The sequence below is a fragment of the Rana temporaria genome, chromosome 1, assembly GCF_905171775.1.
Source record: "Rana temporaria chromosome 1, aRanTem1.1, whole genome shotgun sequence".
Classification (NCBI taxonomy): Eukaryota; Metazoa; Chordata; class Amphibia; order Anura; family Ranidae; genus Rana; species Rana temporaria.
This window is the reverse complement of record NC_053489.1, coordinates 97486604-97510283: the sequence shown is the minus strand read 5'-3', so window position 1 is coordinate 97510283 and position 23680 is coordinate 97486604.

The window sequence follows — 23680 nt, the reverse complement described above, 5'->3', positions numbered from 1 at the left end:
CGCCATCTTTTTGGTGGTTTATCTTTACGCCTGAAAACCCCTTACGTAAACGGCATATCTTTACTGCGACGGCCGGGCGTGCGTTCGTGAATAGGCGTATCTAGCTGATTTACATATTCTAGGCGTAAATCAGCGTACACGCCCCTAGCGGCCAGCGTAAATATGCAGTTAATATACGACGGCGTAGGAGACTTACGCCGGTCGTATCTTAGCAATATTTAAGCGTATCTCGGTTTAAGAATACGCTTAAATATACGACGGCGGAGATTCGGACTTACGACGGCGTATCTACTGATACGCTCGTCGTAAGTCTACCTGAATCTGGCCCTATATATTTTGCGCAAACCAATCAATATACGCTTATTGCGAAAAATCCAAAGAAATGTTGAATACATATTGGCCTAAAACGATGAAGAAATTTGTTTTTTAAAAACATTTTTGGGGGTATTTATTATAGCAAAAAGTAAAAAATATTGTTAGTTTTATTAAATTGTCGCTCTTTATTTGTTTATAGCACAAAAAAAAAAACTCCACAGAGGTGATCAAATACCACCAAAAGAAAGCTCTATTTGTGGGGAAAAAGGACGCAAATTTAGTTTGGGTACAGCATTGCATGACCGCACAATTGTCAGTTAAAGCGACGCAGTGGCAAATTGTAAAAAGTAAAAAGTACGCATGGTCAGGAAATGCGTAAAATCTTCCAGGACTGAAGCGGTTAACATGGCCAGCCTTGGATGTGTGACCTTTTCAGTGGCACAAGACCTCATTTTAAAGCAAAACTTTGCCCAGAGCATCTTGATAAAAAAAATGTTCTTTAGCAACGACCATACATTCCATATTGATAATTATACAGCCAAAATTAGTGTGTGCTGTAAACTGCCTCCAGCATTATTCCTGTTTCTTCTTGCCTGAGGCTGCCATTTTGCTGAAACCCAGATCCCCTGAGCAGCAGTAACTCTTTGGGCTGTTAAGAGATTGACCTGAAGTAGCTCTGACTTCCGACACAGTGTCAAGAACAGTATAGGCACTAATGTTTAATATTTTACACAACTATTGTATACCTTGCAAAACGGGCCAACATGAAGTGGTCTATCAGGATTACATTTTCTGACTAAAGTTCCACTTTAAGAGGGTATCCACATTTGGATTTTAACGTCTTCTAACCATTTATTAAAAGTCATTATACCATTTACAGTGGGCAGGCTTCCAGTAGACAAAGACTGGCTTTTGATTAATCCGGTTCCTCATTCTTGTCTTTCTCTGCTCATCTGACCCACATTGAAAAATTCACTTAGGGGCAGATCCACAAAGAAATTACGCCGGCGTATATCTATTGATACGCCAGCGTAATTTCAAAATTTCTGCGTCGTATCTTTGTTTTGAATCCTCAAAACAAAATACGACGGCATCTCGGCTAGATCCGACAGGCGTACATCTTCGTACGCCGTCGGATCTTAGATGCAATTTTTCGGCGGCCGCTAGGTGGCGTTTCCGTCGAAATCAGCGTCAAGTATGCAAATTAGCTATTTACGGCGATCCACGAACGTACGTCGGCCCGGCGCATTTTTTTCCGTCATTTGCGTTCGGCTTTTTCCGGCGTATAGTTAAAGCTGCTATTATGAGGTGTACTCAATGTTAAGTATGGCCGTCCTTCCCGTGTACAATTTTGAATTTTTTGCGTCGTTTGCATAAGTCGTTCGCGAATAGGAATTTGCGTAGAATGACGTCACCATCGTAAGCATTGGCTGGTTCCGGTTTAATTTCGAGCATGCGCACTGGGATACCCCCAGGGACGGCGCATGTGCAGTTAAAAAAAACATTGTTTACGTTGGGTCACAACGTATTAACATAAAACACGCCCCCTTCACAGCCATTTGAATTCTGCGCCCTTACGCTGCGAGAGATACACTACGCTGCCGTAACTTACAGCGCAGATTCGTTGTGGATTCAAACTAAAAAAGATAAGTTACGGCAGTGTAGCGTATCTTAGATACATTATGGCGGACACATCGCACACTTTTGACACATTTTTGGGACCATTGTAATTTTCACAGCGAAAAGTGCTATAAAAATGCACTGATTACTGTGAAAATGACAATGGCAGTGAAGGGGTTAACCACTAGGGGCGCTTAGGGGTTAAGTGTGCCCTAAGAGAGTGATTCTTACTGTAGGGGGGCGTGGCTGTGTGACGTCACTGATCGTCGTTCCCTATATCAGGGAACAGACGATGAGTGTCACTGCCACACAGAAGAACTGGTAAGGTGTGTTTACACTCACCTCTCCCCGTTCTTCAGCTCCTATGACCCGATCGCGGGATGCCGGCGGTGATCGGGTCCCACGGGCGCGGTCACAGAGCTTTGGACCGGGTCGCGAGCGCACTCGAACCCACGGCTGGGCTCTTAAAGGCGACGTGCATGTACGTGCCTGTGCCCAGCCGTGCCATTCTGCCGACGTATATCGGCGTTAGGCGGTCCTTAAGTGGTAAAAAAAAAAAGAAGGCCACCTGCAAGGTAATGGTATAATGTGCTAGCATGCATCGGATACTTGCACAGTATGAGAGACTTGCCTTTTAAATGATCTTTCTTCTGGGTTTGTGGGCTCCAGATGTTTAAATGGCTGAGCAGTGATGATGTCACTCCCATACATATGCATGGGAGTCAGAGTCAACGCACACCGCTCTGGATTAAGGGCACACTTGGTGTGCCCTCCCTCCACTTGGTGTGCCCTCAATTCAGAGAACAGTGTGCATGCTCAGGTCACATCACCAGCTGCAAAAATAGTGAATATCTCTTAAATGGTGCATGTTTAGGAGATTTGTATCTACAGGTAAGCTTTATTTTAAGCTTACCTGAAGGTACAAGTGTCCAAGTGATGTTTGCTACGGCTTTAAGAATTGTAGCCTATACAGCAGTTGTATTACGCTAAGATGTTTGGGTTATTTCTTCTCATACATCTGTAAATATGCTTGTTTAGGGACTGGAAAAAGAAGAAACACTTATGCCGCGTACAGACGGTCGTTTTTTGTGATGAAAAAAAACGTTGTTTTTGAAAACGTCATTTAAAATGACCGTGTGTGGGGAAAACTTTGTTTTATGTCTTCTGAAAAACGACAAAAAAAAAAAAAAAACATGCTTGAATTTTTTGTGTCGTTTTTCAAAACGTCGTTTTTTGTGCCATTTAAAATGATAGTGTGTGGGCAAAACAACGTTTTTAAACCCGCGCATGCTCAGAAGCAAGTTATGAAGGGGGCGTGGTCAGCCGCAGAACTGTATGGCTGCATTCTGAGGGAGCTCTCTGAGAACGGATCTCCCTGAGCAACTTACACAGCGACCTGTGAGCCCTAAACAACACAGAGCGATACTGGAACTTACCGGGACTGTAGCAGACATGTCGGCTAAGAGGAAGAACAGTGTGGGACCCCGCAAACTCAGCGCATTCTGCAGCCCTGCTGGGCTGCAGAGAGAACAAGATGGCGCTTCCCCCTCACCTCACTGCAATGCAGAACGGCGTGCTGCTCCCTCTCTCCATGAGGGAGAAAATCTCACAGCTACACAGCCCCAGCCTGACAGCGATCGCCTGGATGACATGCTGAGTCCAGTGAGGCAGAAAAGGAGGATCTCCTCTGAACAAGGTAATCCTCACACACCTCATACAGGCCTTGCCTGCAGCCTGGACAAAAATCCCTATGATGAAAAACTACAGGCTATGCCCACTACTGATTTACCAGTACTGGACACTACCTTTAAAGATATGATCATGTCTTTAAGAGGTGCATTACAGCATGATATGATTAGCCTTATGCACAAATCTAAATTGGAGATTGATGCTCTGGGAGAAAGAGTGGATTATATGGAGAATAAAATGTGCGATTTCACTGCTTCGCACAATGAATTAGTGGACTCCCACTTTGATCTGGAAGAAGAAATGAGACAACTCAGGATCAAAGTCGGACAAATTGAAGACAGAAATCGGAGAAATAATATAAAATTCAGAGGTATACCTGAGAATGTGAAGCCACCAGACCTAAAACGCTTCATTAAAACCATGATTTCTGATCTAATCCCTGCCACTCCTCAACAAGAGCTGGAAATTGACAGGGCACATAGGCTACCTAAACCGCATTACATAGCAGAGAAAATACCTAGAGATGTCATTGCTAGGATCCACTTCTTCAATGTCAAGGAACAACTGATGCAATTCGCTCGGCGCCACTCGCCACTCCCAGATCCGTATTCTGGAATAATCCTTTACTCGGATTTCTCACAAGCGACAATCTTAGCTCGCAAAAATCTAAACTCGATCACTAAAGTGCTGAGAAACCATGGCATAATTTACAAATGGGGCTTCCCCACAAAAATTCTGGTAGGTTTTAAAGGCACCTCATACACTATTAACGGAATGGAACAGGGTCTGAAAATCCTCCGCTCATGGGGTCTACTCCCAAACCAAGAAAATACCAAAATGGACACTACTACACCTGGTCCCATTTCCCAGGACTGGAAAACAGCTTAAAAATCCTCTCATGGCGATTAAAAAAAAAAAAAAATCCTCTCATGACAAGTTTTAATGTCCAGGCACAAACTGAGGCCTCACAAATCTCTTATGCCCATGTTTAAGGGCCTTTTGCAGCTCAGGGAATCCAGATTTTGAATAATTCCTGACTGGACTTCTCTCTAAGTTTTTACCCCCAATCAATTGGAAGTACATAGTCATGTACACAGGAGTTGGAGCACAACAACTCCTATTCTTTTTTCACAGTTTTACTAAGCTTTTGTTGATTTTTCTTCCCTGGTTCGTTCACCATTTTCTGTTTTTTTTCTGCTGCCTGTACACTATTTCTAAAGCAACACCACCATCTACTGGCAAAACAATATTACTACGCCACAATGATATACCATCTACCCACAAAAAAACTATCTCCTACAAGACTGAATCTACAACAAAGCATCCTCAACTGATAAGATATGCCACTTAAACTCATGTCTTTCAATGTCAAAGGCTTGAACAGCCCTCATAAAAGAAAAGCATTGTGGACAGATGCAATTAAATTCGGAAGTGATGTTGTTTGCATCCAGGAATCCCATTTCGCTAAGGATAAAACACCTACCTTCAAACATCATAATTTTCCCCACATTTTCCTTTCCAGCAACGAAAGAAAGAAAAAAAAAAGGGGTGGCTATAGCTATCAAAGACACTGTCTCGTTCCAACAAATAGATCTCAAAACTGACACCCAAGGAAGATACATAATTCTGGTTGCCACCTTAGACAACGTGACATACACTATTGTCAATATTTATGCCCCCAATAAAAATCCCCACCAATTCATCCAAAAAGTGATTGGGAAGACAAGAAAAATTCAGAAAGGCCACCTCTTGATCTGTGGAGACTTAAACGCACCGATGGATCCTGATATGGACACCTCCAAGAAAGGAAAAGCTCCCAGAAAGGGTCTTTCCAACATTTTCTCAGCAGAAGACCTGTACGATCCCTGGAGATGCCTTCATACCACAGAAAAAGACTTTACTTTCTTCTCCAATGTTCATAAGACGTACTCCAGAATAGACTATTTCATCACAGATAAAAATCTCCTCACAAAAGTAGCGAATGCTAGTATTCACAACCTAACATGGTCTGATCACGCTCCAATCACTCTTGATATTAATTCGAACCAAAATTGCCCCAACAATTATCTTTGGAGAAACAATACATATATCCTCTCCCAGGAGAAACATAGATCTGTGATGAAAAAAGGTCTAAAAGAATTTTTTGATGTAAATGATAATATGTCCGTTAACAACACTACTCTATGGTGTGCCCACAAAGCATATGCGAGAGGTCTCTTAATTCAAATCACCGCTAGAGAGAAAAAAATAGAAACAACACGATCAACTCAATACTAGTAGAAATTTCCAACCTTGAAAAGTTACACAAAAAAAAACCCCAAAACATAATCTTAGAACGCCAACTCAATAACCTTAGATCTGATCTTAGATCCTTATTAATTGCTGACCATGACAAATATCTTAAAAAACTAAATTTAAAATACTACTCCCAAGGTAACAGAGCAGGTAAGTTAATGGCCTCCCAAATAAAACTTCGCCAACAAAGGAACAAAATTCATAAACTAACCCACCACACCTCAGGCAAAACAATCCTCAATCCTAAAGAGATAGCAGATACTTTCTCACTGTACTATGAGACACTCTATAATCTAAAAAATGACACTCTCACCCCCCAACCAAACGCTGATAACATCTCATCATTTTTAGACAATATTGTCCTTCCTTCCATTGATCCTACATCATTAGAATTACTCAACAAACCTATATCAGATGAAGAAATTATTAAGGTCATACACGAACTACCAAAAAATAAATCACCAGGCCCAGATGGCCTATCAGGAGAATATTATACTGCCTTTGAAGAAACCCTAGTCCCCTATCTTTCCAACCTATTTAATCAAGCAGCTAACTCAGAAGCCCTCGCAAAAGAACTGCTAGAAGCAATAATTATCACTATACCTAAATCAGGCAAAGATCCCACTTCCCCTTTAAACTATAGGCCCATTTCCCTACTAAACTCAGATCTGAAAATCTACCCAAAGATACTGGCGAATAGACTCGTTAATATAATTCCCACTCTAATTAAACCAGATCAAGTTGGCTTTGTTAAAAGTAGACAGGCCCCAGATAGCACAAGAAGAATGCTCAATATTATTAACTCTATACACAATAATCGAACCCCCGCCCTGCTCTTAGCTTTAGATGCTGAAAAAGCATTCGACAGAATGCATTGGGAATATATATCAAAAACCTTAACTAAATTCGGCTTTACCGGTTTTATCCACTCAGCAATCATGGCATTATATACCCAGCCCAACGCAAAGGTCTACACTTCAGGTATCTTATCTATAAACTTCCCATTAACTAACGGAACCAGACAGGGCTGCCCCCTATCCCCTATAATTTTTGCCTTAGCTATAGAACCCCTAGCAGAATACATTCGATCATCCCCGAACGTCAGAGGTGTTACGATTGGCCAAGACGTGCACAAACTAGGACTATTCGCAGACGATATCATATTGACACTGACAGAACCTGATATATCTCTGCCTACAATACACGCAATACTAGAAAAATTCAAAGATGTCTCATACTATAAAATCAATCAGGAAAAATGCTTTATCCTCCCTATGAACATACCAGACTCGACAATCAACTCTCTACGCACAACACATAAATACAATTGGGACAACAAATCGATAACATACCTAGGGATCCAACTCACATTTCCTCCAACAAAAATGTATGATGCCAATTTCCCCACACTTTTAGGCCAAATATCCCGTGACTTATCACATATTCAAAAAAACAACTTATCCTGGGTTGGTAAAATAGCCGCTTTCAAGATGCAAACTTTACCTAAAATTTTATATCTCTTTAGATGCCTCCCCATACCAATTCCTGCTAAGTTCTTTAAACAACTAGACAGCAAACTTAGACAATTTATCTGGAACAAAAAAAAACCCAGAGTTGCTTTCTCGATCCTTACTACTAAAAAAAATTCCGGTGGAATGGGCCTCCCAGACATTAGAAATTATTATTTTGCTTCTATCTTAGATCAGATGAAACATTGGTTTAACCCAACAAATGACAAATTATGGGTAAACATTGAACGTTTAGCCACACACAATTTTGACCTCCCTTCTCTCGCAATAGCTAGCGCCATTATCCCCAAAATAACAATCCCCAACCTAATAAGCATTAAAACTACTTTATTTGCTTGGAAACACATTCTCTCAAAAACCAGACATGTAGAGAAAAAGGCTAAATTACATCTTCCCACAGAAGTCATTAATTATTGCAGAATCAGATTCTCTGTAAACGAGTGGATCAGTAATGGATATAATCTATACCAGAACCTACCCCCTAATGTTAAGAACATCATCGAGAATAAGATTGGTAAGTGTGCCCGACTGAAAGATTTCTCTCCCAGTAATTTGATCGAAATCCCTATGAACCTTTGGGAGTTCCTCTCTCCTCAGAAAAATGATAAAAAGAAAGGTATATCTTTTTTCTACGATGTGTTATCCTCCCAACTCTTTACCAAAAACACAAATATGCTGAAATGGGAAAAGGATCTGGACCAAATTTTTTCCCCGACTCAGTGGATTAAAGCATTTCAAACAATAAGTAAGTCATCCTCTTGCATTGAACACTGGGATAATGCCCAAAAAATAATGAATAGATGGTACTTAACACCATACAAGTTATCCAAAATTTATCCAACAGCATCCGACATCTGTTGGAAATGTAACGAGCAAACGGGAAACCTCCTGCACACGCTTTGGAGTTGCAAGACTCTAAAAAGTTTTTGGAACTCTATCTCATCCTTTATCGCCAATCTTACGGGCAAGCTTACTCCTACTAACGCATTATTAGGTATAGATCTAGACAAATACCCCACTTTGTATAGGACTATTGTCTTACATATTTTGATAGCCTCAAGAATTACAGTGGCCTCTCTATGGAAATCCGCAGACGCCCCAAACCTACCAATGGTCATCACCAGATTAAACACCCAAGCTCAATTAGAACTATTATTAGCCTATAAGAATGATTCTATAATCCCCTATCGTAGAAAATGGAAAATGTGGTTAACCCACCCGAAAGCTTCCAAATATTTAAAAGATTCCTTACTTTAATAATCTTCCTATAGTCTGAAGAATAACAGTATAAAATACTGAATCTTTGGTATAGATAATGACTAACGGCAGCCTTTATTTCAGTTTTCTCCATCCCTCCCCCCCTCCTTTATTTGTCTTTACTTTAGCTGTATAGGTGTACCACTGATCATCTTGGTGACCTCCCAGTCCTACAGTTTGTACCCAATTGGGGTAGGCTGGCCTAGGTCGCTGAGTACCGTATTCTTTTTCTGTTAAATGTTTGCCTGTACATGGTGATTATACTACTCAAGTTGTATATTGAATGCAACTATCTCAAGTGTTGTAAATTGATAAACCCAATAAAAATTTATTGATAAAAAAAAAGAAGCAAGTTATGAAGCAAGCTTCAATGGAACAGAGTGCCGTCGTACGTGCTGAACGTAACCGCGCTTTGCTAGAACATTTTGAAAAAACGATGGTGTGTAGGCAACGTCGTTTTTGAAAATGAAGTTTCAAAAACGTCGTTTTATTTCATGATTTAAAGCATCGTTTTTTTTTTTCATCACAAAAAACGACCGTCTGTACGTGGCATTACCTTATGAGATGCTACCGTTGTAAGTAGATTCTCAATGCAAGGCAATTTTTTACCGATACCTGGAGTTCAGCTTAAAAAGGTCCATTGCAATATAATAATTTGCATATACAGCAACATTATGTTAGGAAATACACCAACCAATATGTTACATCCGAGACATCAAGAAAGATGATCAAGGTTGTTTGGTATTGCTTAAAGCAGGGTTTGACAAATTTGCTTGGAATCTAGGAGCTAGCTAAAAAAGTTAGGAGCCAGAAAACGCGCCCTGTCCCTATGGAGATTTTTAAGTACCGAAGTTTGGCGCCATTCCATGAGTGTGCGCAATTTTAAAGCGTGACATGTTAGGTATCTATTTACTCGGCGTAACATCATCTTTCACATTATACAAAAAAATTGGGCTAACTTTACTGTTTTTTTTTAATTATTGCACAAATACCGTGCGAGAAAAAAAAAGTTGCAATGACTGCCATTTTATTCCCTAGGGTGTCTGCTAAAAAAAAATATATAATGTTTGGGGCTTCTGATTAATTTTCTAGCAAAAAAAATCGATTTTTACATGAAGGAGAGAAGTGCCAAAATAGGCCCGGTGGTCAAGTGGTTAAAAAATGTTGCTTCACTTGCAAAATGCACAAACCAAGTTACTCTCAAACCATTACTATATATATGTATGTGTGTGTATATACAGTGCCTTGCGAAAGTATTCGGCCCCCTTAAACTTTGCGACCTTTTGCCACATTTCAGGCTTCAAACATAAAGATATAAAACTGTATTTTTTTTTGAAGAATCAACAACAAGTGGGACACAATCATGAAGTGGAACGAAATTTATTGGATATTTCAAACTTTTTTAACAAATAAAAAAGTGAAAAATTGGGCGTGCAAAATTATTCAGCCCCTTTACTTTCAGTGCAGCAAACTCTCTCCAGAAGTTCAGTGAGGATCTCTGAATGATCCAATGTTGACCTAAATGACTAATGATAAATAGAATCCACCTGTGTGTAATCAAGTCTCTGTATAAATGCACCTGCACTGTGATAGTCTCAGAGGTCCGTTTAAAGCGCAGAGAGCATCATGAAGAACAAGGAACACACCAGGCAGGTCCGAGATACTGTTGTGGAGAAGTTTAAAGCCGGATTTGGATACAAAAAGATTTCCCAAGCTTTAAACATCCCAAGGAGCACTGTGCAAGCGATAATATTGAAATGGGAGTATCAGACCACTGCAAAACTACGAAGACCTGGCCGTCCCTCTAAACTTTCAGATCATACAAGGAGAAGACTGATCAGAGATGCAGCCAAGAGGCCCATGATCACTCTGGATGAACTGCAGAGATCTACAGCTGAGGTGGGAGACACTGTCCATAGGACAACAATCAGTCGATTACTGCACAAATCTGGCCTTTATGGAAGAGTGGCAAGAAGAAAGCCATTTATTAAGGATATCCATAAAAAGTGTTGTTTAAAGTTTGCCACAAGCCACCTGGGAGACACACCAAACATGTGGAAGAAGGTGCTCTGGTCAGATGAAACCAAAATCAAACTTTTTGGCAACAATGCAAAACATTATGTTTGGCGTAAAAGCAACACAGCTCATCACCCTGAACACACCATCCCCACTGTCAAACATGGTGGTGGCAGCATCATGGTTTGGGCCTGCTTTTCTTCAGCAGGGACAGGGAAGATGGTTAAAATTAATGGGAAGATGGATGGAGCCAAATACAGGACCATTCTGGAAGAAAACCTGATGGAGTCTGCAAAAGACCGGAGACTGGGACGGAGATTTGTCTTCCAACAAGACAATGATCCAAAACATAAAGCAAAATCTACAATGGAATGGTTCACTAATAAACATATCCAGGTGTTAGAATGGCCAAGTCAAAGTCCAGACCTGAATCCAATGGAGAATTTGTGGAAAGAACTGAAAACTGCTGTTCACAAACGCTCTCCATCCAACCTCACTGAGCTCGAGCTGTTTTGCACAGAGCAATGGGCAAAAATTTCAGTCTCTCGATGTGCAAAACTGATAGAGACATACCCCAAGCGACTTACAGCTGTAATCGCAGCAAAAGGTGGCGCTACAAAGTATTAACTTAAGGGGGCTGAATCATTTTGCACGCTCAATTTTTCAGTTTTTATTTGTTAAAAAAGTTTGAAATATCCAATAAATTTCGTTCCACTTCATGATTGTGTCCCACTTGTTGTTGATTCTTCAAAAAAAAAATTACAGTTTTATATCTTTATGTTTGAAGCTTGAAATGTGGCAAAAGGTCGCAAAGTTCAAGGGGGCCGAATACTTTCGCAAGGCACTGTGTATATATATATATATTTACCTAAAGACATAGGCCCGGATTCACAAAGCACTTACGCCGACGTATCTCGAGATACGCCGCGTAAGTGTAAATATGCGCCGTCGTATCTGTGCGCCGTGCCCACAAAACTAGATACGCCTGAAAATAGGCTTCATCCGACCGACGTAAATTTCCTACGGCGGCATATCGTGGGCGCATATTTACGCTGGACGCAAGGGGCGCTTACATTGATTTCCAATTCACATATGCAAATGAGGGAGATACGCCGATTCACGAACGTAGTTGCGCCCGGCGCGTAATATACGCGGTTAACGTAAGTCGTACGTCCGGCGTAAAGTTATGCCCCATAAAGCAGGTCTAAGTCAGCAGCATCCATGCAAATGGCTGCACCAGGCAACACAGCCGTCGTATTTTACGTCGTTTACGTAGTCCGTGAATATGGCTAGGCGTAGGTTACGTTCACGTCGTGATTCGACGTATCTTAGGGAGTAGTTCCGATGTGATTCTGAGCATGCGCACTGGGATGCGTCCACGGGACGGCGCATGCGCCGTTCGTTAGTTGTATCTTTCTGGCGCTCGGCCCATCATTTGCATGGGGTCACGCCTCATTTGCATGGCTCACGCCCACTTCCACTTACGCAGACTTATGACTAAGAAACCCAGCGCAGATTTGAGAGCGAGTGCTTTGTGAATTCTGTGCTTGCCTCTCTGCGCTGCGTCGGCGTGGTGTAAAAAAGATACGCTATGCCGGCATAAATATGCGCCAATGTATGTGAATCCGGGCCATAATGTATGTTAAGTGAAAGGCTGACCGCAGGTCAGCCTGTATTTGTAGGAGGAGTCGGGAGGTATTTAAACCCGCCCTCCTTCCTCCTTCTGGGCGACGGTTTTCTTGTGTGCCACCCACCCATCCCCTTTTTTCTTGCATTTCTTCTTTTACTTCTACTTGGGTATGCCCCCTTTTAGGCATACTGACCACGTGACCCCGGCACACCTCAGGTCAATTTCCCTGTTTCCCCTCAGACCTTTCCCTAGCACGATTACCTGAGACTCTGAGTACAAATGGGTCTTATATGGGTGTTTCCACTAGAGGGCATCTCAATAATAAAAATGTATTGTCTATGTGTAGCAGAAATCAGTGGGCCAAATCCTCAAAAGGGATACGCAGGCGGAACTGCTGTTCAGCCTGCGTATCCCTGTGCCTATCTTTGGAACTGATCCTCAGAAGCAGTTTTCCAAAGATAGGCAGAAGATCTGACATCTGTAAGACACTTACACTGTCAGATCTTAGGATGCAGTACCGCATCCGCCGCTGGGGGCATTTCACGTTGAAATGCCGCTTTGCGTATGCAAATGAGGACTTACGGAGATCCACAAAGCTTTTCAGCTTTGTTTTTTCTGCGTAAGTTTACGTTTGCATACGTAAAATTAGGGATGCTTTTACAAGGTGTAAACTAGTTACACCTTGTAAAAACAGACCTTTTTTTCGATCGCCGCTATTTTTTTTAAATTTTGAATTTTATTTTTCGGCGCGTAACTTTTTTTTTACCCGACGCAACTTTATTGTCCCGTCGCAATCCACAAAGCCCGGCGTAACGTAATTTCGCGCGCTGCCCGTCGGGAAAATGACGTCACGAGCATGCGCAGTACGGCCGGCGCGGGAGCGCTCCTCATTTAAATTGTCATCGCCCCCTGCAGAAGAGGACCGCCTTGCGCCGGAGACATTTAAGTTACACGGCCTGAAATTTCTAGGTAAGTGCTTTGTGGATCGGGCACTTAGGTAGAAATTTTCCGCCAGTGTAACTTAAATGGTAAAAGTTAAGTTAGGCTACGTTTTTGTGGATTTGCCCCAGTATTTTCAAGTTAAATATTCCAAGGTATTAAGATTAGTAATTACCTTTTTCTTGGGTTATGGAACTTGAACGTAATTGAATGTTGCTATACATAGCACAGTCATTCTACAAATGTTCTGTGTCCGTCAGTAAACCATGATTCAGTGGGCACATGAAAAGATATAAACACAGTATATTATCAGAGGTTTAGGGGGTCAGGGGAAAGTATAGATGCATTTACGCACAAACTTTCCCTTACTTTGTATTGGAGAATAGGATATAATCATAATACTGGAAAATAGGATTTTGTCGTTAAGAGAAAACACTTCTAGCCATTTAATCTTCAAGTTCATAGAGTTCATGTGAACAAAAATGATTGTGAGCAGGTCACTAAGCAACCAGCCTGGTCATGTTGTAATGAAACGTAGCAGGAAGGCCACTCAACTTCAATACCATTAAACCGTGTTGGCAATACTGTATACCAGGGACTTACTTGTAGGGCTCTTATTTCTCTAGTTTGTGTTAGGTTCTTGCTGGCATGCTGCCTGCAATGGACTCTGAGTGTCCTCTTGTTGCTCTTCAAACCCGCATGCCTTGTCTTGCTGCACTCCTTCCACTCAATGTCTCAGTAAGCGCCCCTTTTATAGTTTCAGCTGTTCTGTCTACCTGTAGCAGTTTTCTCAGCTTACCCTAAAACCATGAGAGCCACCTGGTTATCTACATCTCACTTCCTTCAGGCTCAGGAAGGGAAGTTTCCTCACGAAACGTGTTTCTACACTGTTTTCACATCATTTCCGGGAGAAAGGGGGTAGAGGGTGTCTCTCCACCAAGCAGATCTCAAAGTGGTTTCTGGAGGGTGGCTTTCCAGTGGTGGTGAGGACTATGTTTACTGGCCAGGGCAGAGGATTTCCCTCTGGAACAGGAATTCCACCAAACTCGTCTGTTATGCCAATATATCATTGATGTTTCTGAGTGATTTTCAATCCACTTGTTCTCATTAAAACTTTTATCAAAGTTCAACACTATTGGCATCTGTGTCTCTTCTCTTTGTAATTTTTTGTTTTTATTCTGTACGTATGGACAGTGCATTAGCACTTCTGTTCTGTGTGCTGGGTTTAATTCTTGAAATGTGTTTTTATGCCTTAGGGCCCTTTCACACTAGCGGACCGTATGTCCGCATTTTCATCCGTCCGTTTGCAGATGAAAACGGGACATACATGGGTCTCTATGTGATTACGGGTGTCAGCGGATGAACATCCGCTGACACCCGTAATTTGTCCGCCTCCGCAAAGATCCGCATTTGCAGACGGAAGAAATCCTATTTTTCTTCCGTCTGCCGGATCGGATCGGATGAACACGGACATACGGTCCGTGTTCGTCCGATCCCCCATAGGGGAGAGCGGAGGAACAGTGTGCGGGGACCGCCCTGTCAGCTGCCAGCTCAGCGGGGATTTTACGGAGGCTCCTCGCTGAGCAAAGCGGACACACGGAGCGGATCATTACTGATCCGCTCCGTGTGAAAGGGCCCTTAATGGACACGGCAGAGTAGTTATTATCTGCAGGGTAGCCAGGTGCATTACATCTATGCCTGAATAAAAAAAAAATTGTTGGCTTGATATGCTGTGCTTGTATGCATTCCATGGCTTTCTATTCATTTATTTTAACAAGGGTAACCGACACACTGGTTGTCGAAGAGACGCTTATATAGTCATGCTGTTCTAGAAGTGCCTATACAAGGGTCATGAGGCATTCATTTGTAGTCAATTTTACCTTCAAAAATTATTTGACCATGCATAGTTTTAAATCGAGTCTGTAGACTTCTTAAAGATAGACCTGGCTGAATAATATAACGTAAGGGCTAAATGACTGGGGTAAGAACAGTCTTAAGAAATAGTTAAAAATGTAAGAGGTCAGTGTAGGTACAAGCCACCTTACTTGATTGGAGGTGGATGGTCAAGTGGTTGAGAGGAGCCTTAGGGGTAGATTGCTGGGAGATCACCCATCTTGCCCCATTTATTGTACATCAATTGGGTCAGATTAAGGCGGAGTTCCGGCCACAATTTCACTTTTTAAATATAAATACCCCTGTAATACACAAGCTTAATGTATTCTAGTAAAGTTAGTCTGTAAACTAAGGTCCGTTTTGTTAGGTTGTTACAGCATTTAGACACTTTATAAAATAGAAATTGACTGGGGCCATCTTAAGTGTGGGCATCATGAAGCCAGACTGTATGACTTCCTGGATTTCAGCCTTGCAGATCTCGCACATGCTCAGTGCTGCACAAGCAGTGTCAGATCAGGTTTCAGCACCTGTGCTGTCCAAGTCACATGATTCTTTGAGATTGGGGAGTGCACAGACTCCTGGAAAGTTACACCCACTACATTCCCAGGAGTCTGTCCAGTGTAGGTTAGGAAGCATTAGGAACCTAGGTGCAGGAAGTGGGAAGATTAACTATTCTACCTAGCAACAACACTTTGAAGGCATCTAAAAAAAAAAAAAAATTTGTAAAGGACTAATGACATTTTTTTAAAACTACTGATGTAATGTTATATTTATGGGTGGAACTCCACTTTAAGGGTAGATTTGTCACAGCAGCTTGGCAGGTAGTCAGTCTTTGGGGGTCTCTGAAATATTGGGGTGGTTACAAAATTTGGGGCCCATCTGGTGGTATGGTGTTTCCTTTTTTTGGTATTGGTTGTCCTTATCGAATGGCCTGGTTGGCAGGGAAGACAGAAAATGGTCAATTTAGAGCTGTTCCCGAGCTGTTGGGGTACAACTGGGGACAGGGTTGGACCATAATCAAACCTTTAGGATAACAGACATCAAAGACCCCCTCCAAGAATCTAACAGTTGTCATATTATTTATCGGGTATTTTTTTCTCTAATTAATTATTAATCGAATTCTTAATTGTTCCTGTCATGAATATGCAATAATGTTTGTCTGTCAGCTTACCTCTCCATATGTTCAGCTTAAATCGGATGTCCGCTAAAAGAAAAAATATTAGAAGCCAGCAGTTACAAATACTGCAGCTGCTGACTTTTAATATTAGGACACTTACCTGTCCTGGAGTCCAGCGCCGTCCGCAGCAGAGGACGAGCGATCGCTCATCAATCTGCTGCCCCCCCGCCATCCACGGTGAGGGAACCAGGAAGTGAAGCGCTCCTGCTTCACTGCCCGGTTCCCTGCGGCGCATGCACGAGTCGCGCTACGCCTGCTGATTGGCTCCCGCTGTGTACTGGGAGCCGAGTGTTCCCAGAACACAACGGGGTGGGGGGGGGAACAAACGTCATACCTGCAGTCTGCCCGAGACTGTGTGGCCGGAAGTGGGTGCAAATACCTGTCTTTAGACAGGTATCTGCACCCCCTTCCCCCATGAAAGGTGTCAAATGTGACACCGGAGGGGGGAGGGTTCCGATCAGCGGGAGTTCCACTTTAGGGTGGAGCTCCGCTTTAAGAGGCCAGCCACTGTCACCTGGCTGCTTAAGTAATCTCTCCTCAAAGCATTGCTCCAGATTCTGCGTCCTGGAAAATCTCATGCTCTAGCTCCCAGTGTCATCCGTGTTGGTACTACAGAGTACCTGCTCTCCTGTATCACCTAGAGCTCCATCTGCAGCAGTCAGCCGTATGGTCCACTACCTTTCGGTGCACTTCAGATCCCTATGGGGTGCATCTGTCACCTGGGCCCATTGTGGTTTAATAAGGGGCTACTGTGGCCATTTCAAATCCATGTTGCTCAATCAGTGTATTTTTTGGGCTTGAATGCAGGGGAGGTGGGGGTGCAAAACTGATTACTGTATTTATTGGCGTATAACACTCACTTTTTTACCCTGAAAATAGAGGGTAAACTGTGCCTGCGTGTTATATGCAGGGGTCCGTGGAAAGTTTTTTTTCCTGAAACTTCCCTCTTAAAGTTAGGGTGCGTGTTATACGCCTGTGAGTGTTATACGCCGATAAATACGGTAAATGGAAATTTTATCTTGCTGCAAGCCTGCCAGATGGAGGGTGTTCTGCTTTGCGTTATTGAACTGTTGTATAACACTAGTCAGATAGCTTAACAATAATTCAGAAGTCAAGAAACGTGAGACATCAGATCTGTATGTATTCTTTTTTTCTGAATAACTTTGTAAAACTACAACATAAGCATAAACAAAATATATGTGTCAGTACATTAAACATTACACAGCAGCCTCAGTCCATCAGTAAGGCCGCGTACACACGGTCGTTCCAAACCGATGAGAATGGTCTGACGGGCCATTTTCATCGGTTCACCGCTGAAGTGGCCTGACGGTCTGATGTGCGTACACACCATCGTTCCAAAAACGATCGGGTCAGAACGCGGTGACGTCAAACACACGACGTGCTGAATAAAACGAAGTTCAATGCTTCCAAGCATGCGTCGACTTGATTCTGAGCATGCGCGGGTTTTGAACCGATGCTTTCTGTACTAACCATCGGTTTGGACCGATCGGGCAGCGGGCCATCGGTTCGATTTTAAAGCATGTTTTAAAATTTTGGACCGAAGGACAACAGACCGATGGGCTATACATACGGTCGGTTTGGACCGATGAAACTGAACCACGGTCCATTCTCATCGGTTTTGTCCGACCGTGTGTACGCGGCCTAAGAGTACTTACAGACAATTCCATCACAAGTCCAGGAATGTATTGAGAGCTTCTCATGCATGAGTCTGCTTAGATCCAGGAGCAGGCATGAAATGGAGGAAATACAGTTCCAGGTTTACTGCCTTTCTGAGGAAAATACAGCTTCCTGTAAGCAAAAAAATAACTAACTCTGACCACTAGATGGCAGCAACATCAAACTAACATTGCACATATTTGCTATGAATAATATGGGCAGAACAGGGAGAGTCTGAAAACATCATGTTTGCCATAGCTTCTATAGATTGGTAGCCAAAGACCATATGACCTAGCTTGCCTAGGTAGGGAAATCAAGAACAGCGATATTGTAGTTATGTAGTATATGGAGGCTAAGGACACCCTTCTCCCGCCTCTGTTACATGCATTGTGAAGAATGAATGCACAAAAAAATGCGCTATTAAACCTACTTATCATTTTGTCACCTGGGGTTTTTAGATGTGCTCCTGAAGGATGGCCTCTCACTTTCTTTGCACTAGTCTGAATTACTAGGTTATCCCAGGTAACAGTGACCCCCTGCCAGGAGTCCTATCTCTAATGTAAGGACACCTCCATTTTTTTCACTCAAAGATCAATCTCGCCTTATACAGACAGGTCCATAAATCTGTAAATGTACACACAGCTGATTTTGATAATCAAAAGACATCCGGGTTGTGCGATAAGAATATTGAGCAATCCTTGTGTAGTCTATTTATTACAACTTGACCTTGAATTTTTCGGTCACTATTTTCATTACTAACAGTATGTATTTCAATAAGTAAAGGTACTTGTGTTGTGTCTAGGCAAATAAAGAGATTGCATAATCAACTGCATGAATATATAATCCAAAGTTATTTCCTATTTCTACTGTAATGCCAACCTGTAAAAACCAAACCTGAAGAGGACTCTGTACCATAAAGTTATGCATGCTATTTCAGCAGGATGTTTGGTGTCTATGAGGGATGCATGATTTCATTACATACCCCCAGGAGGTCCAAAATCAGGCATAAACTTTTACTGGCTAGTATTAAGCTGGCCATGCTTTATTCAAATGTCATCTGACTCTGATTCATGCTGAATCAGCTGAAATTTGCTCCATTGGTGGCCCTGTCTGCTACAACTGGAGCAACAAAAGTCAACTGAAAAAGGAGCCAGATGGAAAATTGTCACCTTGCCAGACTACCCACTTAGTCCAATCAGAGTATGTTTTGCATTCATTCAGAAAATGCAAAACATTCTCGGAATAGTGGCTGTTCTCCTGTGTTCAGAATAAAGCAGATCAGACAGTCAGCACAGGACCTAGAAGCAAGTGGAGATCACTGAAGTATAGCTCAGTGATATCCAGCTTCCAAGGGCATCAACCAGGTATGGTATATACATAGTGTGAGGGTAGGACCCTGTGCTGTGTGAGAAATTACTGGTTTACGCCAAATTCTGGAGAAAAAGACACACTAATTGGACAGCTGTGTGTCCAGCTATATAGTTCTGAAGGAGCTGGATCAGTTTTGCTAGGAGGAATGGGAAAAAATCTCAGTGGTAAGATGTGGAAAGTTCATAGAGACTTATCCAAAGCAACTTGGAGCTGTTATAGCCACCACAAAAAGAGGCTCTACAAAGTTTTGACTTTAGGGGGGTGAATAGTTATGCACATTGACTTTTTTGTTTTTTCGTGCTCTAGCTGCAACCCATGCAGCCTCTCTTTCCTCTCAGAGAGATGGGAGCTCCCCTGGCTCCCTGGAACAGACTTCCTGTCTGTGGAGTGGAGCCCTGAGCCATGTCAGATCAGAACTATATAGCTGGACACACAGCTGTCCAATTAGTGTGTCTTTTTCTCCAGAATTTGGCGTACACCAGTAATTTCTCACACAGCACAGGGTCCTACCCTCACATACCCCCCCCCTGTTTCGAACCGGAGGGAGGAACACATAGACCCATCATCACAAATGGGACACCTCTGTGCAAGCCATTGGCTGCATAGGCCCATTTTTTCTGGGTATGTTTCCACCAACACTTTGCTGTGGCGCCTTTGTGCCAACCATCAGCAGCAGGAGTCCTAATCTGCCCAACCTTTTCTCTAAAGGGGCATTCCACCCACATCTTCTTCCGGGTGTGCTTCCACCAGCACTTCTCCCTGAACCGTGGGCTCCCACTAATCTCTCTATCCCCTCTACCCTCTGGCCTCAAGATCCTTCTTTTTCCTCTCACACAGACCTACTCTCCTGGGACTGCTGGGGACCCACTTCCATGAAATCTGTCAGGGACTGACCGCTCTCACTACCTGACGCAACATTAACCAACAACATTTGTTTCTCAGGTTCACTAACCCCTATGTGGTTACCTTTGGCAACCAAACCATCTGAAATCAACACCACACCCTTCTGTTTAACCCCACTAGCCATGTTCCACAAAGAGTTACTCAACTCAACACTGTCACCGGGACCTCTTGTCCCCTTGTTTGCTAGGACAACGTCTATGGAGGGACCACCCACAGGCAAGCAGTTACTCCCTATGGGACAGTCCCGCAGTTTCACATTGCCCCCTGTTGTCCAACACTCCAATAGCAATTGTTCTACCAACGCACATGTTCCCACACCAATCTCTTTAACCATTTCTGTGTCCATTGGTACCTCAACCAATGCCTCTGAGATGTCTGATAGTGCTTTACAGTGCTTCTCATACAGTTTTTCGTTACAGTTACCAATACTGTTATTTCCTGTTAAAGTGTCTCCGGGTACCTCAAACCGCACCTCTCTGCGAGTGATGGACTGAATTCCCACTACTGCCACGTCCATTCCGAGCCCTTTTACATGAGGTCTAGAGGGTGAGACAGTACTCGCGCCACATACCAACCACTGCTCAACCGCACCTTGGACCGCGCCAGCAGGAATGCACCCCATCACATCAGCATATGGAGAGACTTCCACTATGTCTATTATTTCTGATGTCTCTAACAATTCTCCTGAGCGCCTTCTGCACACAACCGGCGCTGGAAGCACTCTCGAAGAGAACTGTGAGACAAACCATGAAGACCAAGGAACCAAAACAAGTAAGGGACAATGTTGTTGAGAAGTACAAGTCATGGCAGAGTGGCCAGAAGAAAGCCATTACTTTCAGCAAAAAACAAAATGCCATGTTTTGAGTTTGTGAAAAGGCATGTGGGAGACTCCCAAAATGTATGGAGGAAGGTGCTCTGGTCTGATGAGACTAAAATGTAACCTTTTGGCCATCAAAGAAAATGCTACGTCTGGCGCAAACCCAACACATCGCATCACCCAAAGAACACCATCCCCTCAGTGAAACATGGTGGTGGCAGCATTATGCTGTGGGGATGTTTTTCAGCAGTCGGGACTGGGAAGCTGGTCAGAGTTGAGAGAAAGATGGATGGTGCTAAATACAGGGATTTTCTTGAGAAAAGCCTGTGCCACACTGTGTGATTTGTGGCTAGAACGGAGGTTCACCTTCCAGCAGGACAATGACTCCAAACACACTGCTAAAGTTTTTAGGGGAAACATGTAAATGTGTTGGAATGGTCTAGTCAAAGCCCAGACCTCAATCCAATAGAAAATCTGTGGTCAGACTTAAAGATTGCTGTTCATAAGCGCAAACCCTCCAACTTGAAGGAGCTGGATCAGTTTTGCTAGGAGGAATGGGCAAACATCTCAGTGGTAAGATGTGGCAAGTTCATAGACTTATCCAAAGCAACTTGGAGCTGTTATAGCCACCACAAAAAGAAGCTCTACAAAGTATTGACTTTAGGGTGGTGAATAGTTATGCACATTGACTTTTTTTTTTTCGTCCAATTTGTTGTTTGCTTCACGATAAAAAAAAAAAATCTTCAAAGTTGTGGGCATGTTCTGTAAATTAAACGATGCAAATCCTCAAACAATCCATGTTAATTCCAGGTTGTGAGGCAACAAAACACGAAAAATGCCAGGGGGGTGGGGGGGGGGTGAATACTTTTGCAAGGCACGGTATCTTATCACTCCTTCCACAGGCTGCTAGAGTAAACAATGCTTAATCATTACACCTCACTGTAGCTTTAGTAGAAAGAACAAAATACTGTATATTGGAGAGGATTTATTACATCACTCCCCATTCATTTAAACATATATTTATAGGTTAATCCTTTAACATTTGTTTTACAGTTATCTCTCACAGACCAGTTACCATTGTCACCTATATCATTTTGGAAAATGTTTCAGCTCTTTATTTTTAATATAATTTTCTTTAAAGTGAACTTTTTGCTTTTTCAGCCTAATTCTGTTTGCTGGAGTCAGACTTTACTCATACCGTGGTTCACATAGAGCAGTGGTTGTCAACTTTTATATGTTTTTTTGTTCTTTGTAACGTGCTATGCTCCTTCCATGTGCACCTTACTGCAAAGGCTAGGTATAGATTGATGTATTTGCCACTTATCTGCACAGTTTGTCAACTGATTTATGCATTGTTTAGACAATACACCAATTGTTGTTAGGTGTCGGCTGCAGAAAAAGGTCTAAGGGCGTTGGAAAACTTCAGCTGTTCAGAATGAGGCAATTAAGGCCTCTATAAGTAGTCCAGAGGATTACCACTAATTTGCTGCATCCTGAGTCTTTGTGAGTAAGGAGAGCAGTGCCAGAAAGTCTTCTGAGAAGGTGAGGAGAGGATTGATTTTTCTGTGTGATAAAAAATCAAGACTATTGTTTTTCTGCTGTATGACCAGCAGTGTCTGCCCAGCACTAGGCTGTGCCAGACTTCATTAGATAGGTTCCTGTGTGGTGGAGATAGACGCCCCAAGTGGCCAGGGTTTATTTTATGTTTGATTTTGTTTATGCTGTTTGGATGCTTGCACTTGTTTCCAGCAAGATGGAAGAATAAACCAAAATCTTTGTTTTCAACCGTCTTCGACTGCTTGTCTGTATAAATTCAGTGTGTAGTGAACCCATCCAGGGGGTCACACACGCCGCTACCGAGCTAGCCCCTTACTATATATATATATATATATATTTGTACTCAGGGCTTTTTTTCAGCGGGGGAACGCAGTTGCGGCACCTCCTGTACTGAATTTGAAAGAGGATCTGGGGTGTGCTAGAGAGTCTATTGATGATCACTACTGGGGGATCTTTTGTTGCTGGAGGGGATCTATTTTGCAAAGGAAGGGGGTCTATTGTTGCTGGGGAGTTCTTTTGTTGCTCGTGGGGAATCTATTGTTGCTGGGGGGGATGGGTCAGTCATTGCTAGGATGGATGTACTGTTAAGGGAGGGGTCTTTGTTGCTGGCTGCTGGAGGATCTATTGATGATGACTACTGGGGAATCTATTGTTGCTGGAGGGGATCTATTTTTACAGGGTCTATTGTTGCTGGGGGTGGGTCTTATGTTGCAGGGGGTCAATCTTTGCTGGGAGGGATCTGCTGGCTGCTGGAGGGTCTATTGATGCTGGCTGTTGGGAGTCCATTACTGCCTTTCTTGTTATCATTAACAAAGAATGATACTTGTTTCTGTATTCTCTAAAAGGGGTGGTACTGGGAGGTGGATAAGGGGTGGAAACAAGGAATGGTGCTCGAAGGTGGGTAGGGGGCGGAGTCAAGGGTGACTTGGAAGGGAGGAGTTCCTGCACCTATTCTCTGAGAAAAAAAAAAATGGTTGTGCTCATAAGTTTTATGG